This window comes from Xyrauchen texanus, chromosome 10 (genome assembly GCF_025860055.1).
Source record: "Xyrauchen texanus isolate HMW12.3.18 chromosome 10, RBS_HiC_50CHRs, whole genome shotgun sequence".
Taxonomy (NCBI): domain Eukaryota; kingdom Metazoa; phylum Chordata; class Actinopteri; order Cypriniformes; family Catostomidae; genus Xyrauchen; species Xyrauchen texanus.
The window spans coordinates 3,257,024-3,264,626 of record NC_068285.1 but is presented as its reverse complement, the minus strand read 5'-3'; the positions used below and the strand labels follow the sequence as shown (position 1 = coordinate 3,264,626).

General features: G+C 35.4%; 2 protein-coding genes across 2 annotated transcripts in view; both read right to left on the bottom strand.

Moving 5' to 3' along the window:
* The window catches only part of LOC127650291 (NACHT, LRR and PYD domains-containing protein 3-like), a 349,622-nt gene that overhangs the window by 107,376 nt on the left and 234,643 nt on the right, over window positions 1-7,603 (bottom strand). The window lies entirely within an intron of this gene.
* The window catches only part of LOC127650289 (NACHT, LRR and PYD domains-containing protein 12-like), a 459,642-nt gene that overhangs the window by 218,366 nt on the left and 233,673 nt on the right, over window positions 1-7,603 (bottom strand). The window lies entirely within an intron of this gene.

Below are 7,603 nucleotides of genomic sequence, written 5' to 3'. Positions count from 1 at the left end.
GTGTGTCAGAAGAAAGTCCCCAGTACAGAAGGCTGCTCCATTGGTAAACATACAGACCAGCAGACCATTAGAGTTAGTCTGTATGGACTTCCTGTCAGTAGAACCCGACAGTAGCAACACTAAAGACATCTTGGTAATTACTGACCACTTCACGAAGTATGCCGTCGCAATTCCCACTCAAAATCAAAAAGCTCAGACGGTTGCCAAGTGCCTTTGGGACCAGTTTTTAGTACATTACGGTTTCCCAGAGAAGCTACACAGTGACCAAGGGCCAGATTTTGAGTCTCACACCATCCGGAATTGTGTAAGATAGCTGGCATTCAGTAAAGTAAGAACAACGCCATACCATCCTAGGGAAACCCTGTAGAGCGATTTAATAGGACACTACTGCAAATGCTGGGTACCTTGGAGAACAAACAGAAAGCTCATTGGAAAGAGTATGTCAAGCCGCTGGTACATGCGTATAATTGCACCAGAAATGACGCTACGGGCTACTCTCCTTATGAGCTAATGTTTGGAAGGCAGCCTCGGTTGCCCCTAGATATTGCTTTTGGGATCTTAAACGACGAACCGTATCAATCTCATTCAAAATATGTAACCTCTCTAAAGAATAGGTTAGAAGAAAGCTACAAATTGGCTTTGGAAAATAGCATGAAAGTAGCCGAGAGGAATAAAAAGAGGTTTGACAGTAATGTGGTGGTTTCTGTTTTGGAAGTAGGCGATAGAGTTTTAGTCCGAATGTCCGGTTGAGGGAAAACAAAAATTGGCGGACAAATGGGAATCAGATGTGTACATTGTGTTAAAGAAAGTACAAGATGTTCCTGTGTATACAATTTGTCCTGAAGGGACAGACGGTCCTGTCCGTACTCTGCACCGTGACCTGCTCCTACCTTGTGGGTTTTACCCGGTGTTGAGGCAGACAAAACTACTTTACCTAAGGTGCATCAGAAATGTCAAACTGGGCCTCAGTCTTGTATGGAACATGCTGATGAGGCAGGAAATTCAAATGATGAGGAAAATTCTGAAAGTGATTCTTATTGTTTTGTACCCAGAGAAAATTTAGAAGTGGTCACTCGGTACATACCACATGAGAGTTCTTCCCATCATTTGGGGAGTCCCCCAATCACAGACACAGTTGAGGTAGCAGGTACCAGCCAGACAAACGTAAATTCTCTGAAAGAAAAACGGCTTAAAGCTAGTGAGGTAATCAGGAAATCATGTGATGGAGTGAATAAGAACTTACCTGTGAGTGATGGAATGGGATCTGAAATTGTGGAAATTGAGCCTGGGGGATGTAGAACAAACAATGATGTAAGCGTGTCCTGGGAGGAGGAAAGTAATAACTCTGAGGCATTGGATGAGTATTCTGAAACAGAAGTGCTGTATCCAGTTGAGAAATTGAAGATTGTTCAGATTGAGAAGGATGACCCCAAGCTTGAGACGGTTCCTGAGGATCATCTTTCAGGTGATGGGATGCCAGGAAAAGAGAACTCACCGAATGAGGGTGTTAGACGTTCTGCAAGGCAGATCAAACCCCAAAGAAATTTCATTATCCCCATTTAGGGAATCCTTTAATTTCAGTGGTTCAGTCCTTATTACAAGGATTAAGTGCTGCTTTTGCTCAGTCAGAGGAAAATTCCGATTTTATTTTGAATCAGAGTGCTATGGTACCGGGCGACCCCTTGTCAGTGATGACAACACAGCCATTTGCATGCCCGAGGACGTGCATAAGATCAAAGGGGAGGGTGTAACCCTGGTTACAAACAGTATTAAGATGTGATTGAAAAATGTAAATGAGCAGAAGGTAATAATTTTTTATGAGCAGTAAGACAGCAAATGAAAATATGTTGTACTTTGGAGAACTGACCAATGATATTTGAGAATGGTGGTTAGCGCATTTTTCATTTCCTTAAGTAGTACGCGATTGAGTTTTTCCTTCTTTTTTTCTTCACTCGGTGGAACAGAAGAGAGTAGATGTGTTTCATTGCACTCTGAAGATATTACAAATGTTATTAGTCAAATAGCAATATTTGATTTAATATTGAAGTGATTTAGACAAGATTTAACATGTGAAATGGAAGATTTCGTGTAAAAAAAAAAAGAAAAAAGGATTTTATTTAGCTGAGACTGACGCGACTGCTGAGAAGAAGCCTCGTTAACGCATAGCGTGTTACTAAACGCATTAACCAGTTGTTTTATGAAGAGCGAAAGAGTTTGTAATGAGAGTGTAACTTTGAGGAGATGTTTGAGCAAAAGATCAATGGAAATCTGAGTTCTTTTGGAGTTAAAATATTCAAGTTCATCAGTGGTCTTGGTGAGTTAAAACTGTTATTTCATGTACTAATCTGTTGTATAAATGTTCATATAACTGAAATGTAAAATGAAAGAGTTGCATTTAATTAATGGTGAATATACGATATGAGGCCACAGGTGATGAACGCATGCTTCAATGTTCGTATGTAAAATACAACGGCCATTTTTGATATCGCTGTGAACTGCGGTAATAGATGTTAGTATATTATTAAAAAAAAAAAACACATTACTAACCATGGCTCTGTGACCTTGTATTCAAGGTCAGGTTTTTTTTGTGTGTGTGTGTGTGTTTGTTTCTTTCTGTTTATTGTTTTTTTGGTTTCATCATCTCCTGCCTGATGAATACTGTGTGCTGATGAGCCAAGGTTGCATTGAAGTGACGTTCACCGAAGTGAAGTTCTTGGACTTCCAGAATTGTCCAAATTCCCGTGTCGTGGAGGGAGTTGGGACTGGCGAGCCACTAGGATCTAAAATCAAGCTTTAATTGAGTGACATTGATGTTGCCGAGTTGGACGGTAGGAAATTGAACCAACAACACATACACCTGTATTTCTCTGGTTCTTTTGGAGGATTTCAGAAGAAAGACTGAGTGGTTTCAGCCATATTCACAAAGTTGTGAATTAAGAATTAAAAGACTGATTCACAGAACCCATTTTGAAACTGGGATCTAAGTTTATGTAAAAAAAAAGGAAATCATATGTGAAATTATTCAGATTTAATTTGTGTTTCTTTTATTTGTATTGTTGTTCTTGTCATTTTATTTTATTTTTATTTCCACAAATTGAAATGGGGAAATGTATTGGATAAATTGAAAGAAATACCAAACAAGTGAATTTACCTACTAAGATAATTTTTTTTTTCCCGTAAAATTGTTATTCAAAAGTTAAACTCAAGAGTATCATTGGAGTGGGTTCACAGGTATCTATCTATATATTAAACTGAAACTAATAAGAGAATAATACCTAGAAGAAATCAAATTCAAAGGGTAATACAATTGGCATAAGAAAAATTATTCTATATGTTTATTTAATTTTTCTACACAAACTTGTGTTTTTTTTTGTTCATTTATTTCCTACTTCCATGTTATGCATTCCAGTAATGTGGTATAAATAAGGTTAAAATATATATATTCAGCTGAACTTAATACAATGTCTGGGTGAGTCATTATTGTTGTGTGCTCCTTATTTTCAGTAGGCGAATCTAATCTTCTGATAGATCTGGTCCATATTCAGACCGTTTGTGTTTGCAGTAAATTGTGTAAACGGTTACAATAAACTGACATTGTATGACATCACTGAGCACAACATTATTTCACAATTTCTCCCTTTGTGTTCAGAAAATGAAAGAAAGTCATATGGAGTTATAACAACACGGGGGTGAGTAAACAATGACTGAATTTAAATTTTTGGGTGAACTAGTGTTTAGGGGTTTAGGACACAAGAAAAGTGTGATGATGATGATGAGCAGTGATGATTTATTGTTTGCATTGAGAAGTACTAAACTGAACCAAACTAATGAGTTTCACAGGTTTTTGAGGTTGTGATTTTAACTTCTGAAACCCGTCTGTTGTGCTCTATTGGGCGAGAGAAGAAATGTTTTGAAGGTTTATTTATATTTTTAATAAACTTGCCATATTAATCAAAACATGCTGTCATGCTCTGATTGCAAAACCATTAAAAGTTGTTTATTTTTGTAATATTTAGAGGTAATAAAACAAACCCAACCACAAATTCATAAAATATCAAATATCAGAAAAGAGGACATGTGCAATTTCCAGTTGGAGTCATCTGATGTCTAAAGGCATGCCCCCCTCACTGCCACCTGTAATGCAGTTACTGGAGATGATCGAAATGCAACAACATCATCTTAAAGTTTGGGTTTGAACACATTTACCTTTTTGATCAAAGACGCTGACACAGAATTATACACAATACTACCATCACCTATTGCAGATCTTATCATTGCACATATATTTTCTCTTTAAAGAATGATTTGCACCCCAGTCTATCCCTGTCAAGCACCTTAAATAATTAAATTAATAAATAATAAAATCCCTTTTTACATTTGTCCATTAACTGTTGAATGTGTGTACTAAAAGTCCATGTCAAATCCTCCACACCCCTAAAACCCCCTTACCCCTGATCATATCCCACTCGAAATGGCTGCCAGGAACTCCTTTTATAGAGCGAGCTCATCCCATTCAAGGGACATAATAATGAGCTTTATTTCCACAGATCAGGCAGACGAGGTGACTAAATCATTATTTGTCACATAAAACATTAACATGGTTCAACATAAAGGGGATCATTAATATTTAAGACATTTCACAAGAGCAATCATAATTCCCAAATATTCCTCCCCGTGTGATGCAACTGAACTATAATGTGCAGCTTTGCATGAACAGAGATTTGGTAAAATAATGGTAAACTGGTACAACTCTTTTTGTGTCGGCCTGATTAAATGAAGCAATAAACTTCAGTTGTCACAAACTGTGTTGTGTTCTTCTAGAGCAGTTATTATGATGAAGCTCCCCAAAGTCATTTCACAAGCACGATGATTCTCAGATGACTGCCGATTTATTGAAAGATTCTCCATTTGATCATCAACTCAAGATGCTGTAAGAACTCAAATATAGGCAAGAACAAACATAGAAGAGAAATACAGAATATAGAATGACTCAAATAAACACAATAAATGTTCTGAGTAATTCCATCATAAACAACATGTTGAACGTGTTACAGAGACAAACATATAAACCACATATTAAATAAATGGGAAAACTTATTTAATTGGCTGTTAATTACCAAAGGAGAACTGAAATCTTGGATTTTGTAACATCTTGTGACTTCAGATGAGCAGCACGACTCGATAAGAGACTTTTCATGTGGACAATCTTTTATCAAGTCTTTTGAGTTTTTATTGTTGTAATAAAAGTCACAGATAAACAGTTCCTTCCAAACTGGCTTAAATCTACCAATTAAAGATCTGTTATTTCTTTAACACAAAACTATTAGAAACATATTTATGTAATCATAAATAAATCTTAAATTGATCTTGATGTCAGCAACAGTGTTATTAAAATAAAACTTTAAATAAATTCAACCATGAAAATATTAAAGTTAACACTTAATGGCATAAACAACAGCACACAAACAAATCTACAAACACAACTCTGTGGAATATTGAGGAATAGGAATATTTTTACTGACATGAATTCTATAAAATGTTTCCTAAAATATTAAATTACCTGAAAAATAGAAGAAAATAAAAATAATTATGTATCAGAACTTCAACACATGAAATTGTTACGAGTTTGAGAAATAAAAGTTTGAGGCAGTTAAAGGGAAAGTTCACCAAAAAAAAAATCAAATTCTCTCATCATTTATTCAGTCTCATGATATCTCAGGTGTGTGTGACTTTATTTCATTCTTCACTTGAAGAAAAATAGAAAAAAATATTTGCTTTGTATATATTTTCAGAACTTTTCTAAAATCCAAATCAGTTTAATTAAGACATAATCTGTGACATTTATGTAACGGGACTGTAAGTCTCGCCTCGTAGGGGAATATTACAATGTTACCTTGGAAGACCGAGAAGTGACAGGATCTCAGTCCCCACCCCCGGTGCTTTGAGTCTCAGGATACACAGTTAGTGTGTATATGTTTTAGCTTACCTATTGTCTGATATAGTGCAGGAATAAGAAGTGTGGGCTTCAGGTCTTTTTTACAATGATGATACGTTTTATGAATTGTTTAATTAAATGTCAACACGGTGGCTTCCTGAAGAATAAAAGGTGATGCAAAGTGATAACTCCAGCTCACGTTCCAACCCACCTAAACCTAATAGTGAAAGTGAGACGCCCCTACTCCAAGGTAAGTTCCAGAAATAATCTTCAGCTGTATTACTTTTAACAATTAATCATTTATTTTCTCTTTTTTAAGAAACTATTAATTCTTCTGAAAATAATTTTCACAGTTTACTGAAATAAAATAATAAAACTGAGAATAAAAGATTCTCTGAATTAGTCTTATAGACTTTATGAAACTTCAAGACATCAATTTCAAACACTCTTCAGAGGTATATTTTCTAAATGATTTCCAATGTATAGACATAAATTAACTCACCAATAACACTGGATGGTACTTAACAAAATACTGAATAAAGTTGAAGACACTTAAAGTGCAATTCAAACTTATCACTTCAATTAACTCGGATGAATCTTTCAGCTTCACATCAAATAGTTCAAATCACAGTTCAAGTGCAGTTCAAATAATCACTCTGTTCAGTTCCATCTAACTCAGTAAAATGTTCGTATAGATGTGTGTAAAGAACATTTGTACCAGACTGATTCCACGAAGACTCTCGATGCGTTGACTTGCGATGACTGATTATGTGAGAACTTGTAATGACTTGTAACAATGAAACATAACAAAACAAAACATCTGAGACAGGACAGTGAAGAGATGTCGTCTGGTTGGCAGGGTAACAAACACAAAAACACCAGAGAAGCTCAGCGCAGTTCGGGAAAACTCTGGAACTTTCTGGAAAAAATGGCGCGCCTCAGTCACACACTGCAAAAAATTATTTTCTAGACAAGTATTTTTGTCTTGTATTCCTGTCAAATTATCTAAACTTTCTTAAAACACGATTTATTTACTTGTCAAGCAAAATGGGATAAGATATTAAGTCTTGTTTTAAGATAAATCTGACTAAATTTAGTGAACTTTAGACTCAAAACAAGAAAAAAAAATCTGCCAATGGGGTAAGCAAAATAAACTTAATTTAAAGAGAAAACAAGTTTATTTTGCTTATCCCATTGGCAGATTTTTTTTCTTGTTTTGAGTCTAAAGTTCACTAAATTTAGTCAGATTTATCATAAAACAAGACTTAATATCTTATCCCATTTTGCTTGACAAGTAAATAAATCGTGTTTTAAGAAAGTTTAGATAATTTGACAGGAATACAAGACAAAAATACTTGTCTAGAAAATCATTTTTTGCAGTGCAGCACGCCACAGCATGACCACTATGGCCATTCTAGTAGTTCTAGAATTCCGGTAGTTCTCGTGTAATTAGTGTCCTTTGGAAGATCAAAGCGTGTCTCAGCCATGACAGTATTACAAATGTCATAGACAGTAATGTCTTTGTATTGAAGGCCAAGTTTAAAATATATCTCTATAAATTCATGCGCATCCAGCTAAAATAGAGCTCCTGGCAGGATTTTGAGGGATCTCATTAATTCAGAAAAACAGAGCAAAAACTTTTTTTTCCATGAAAAATTATCTTGTAAT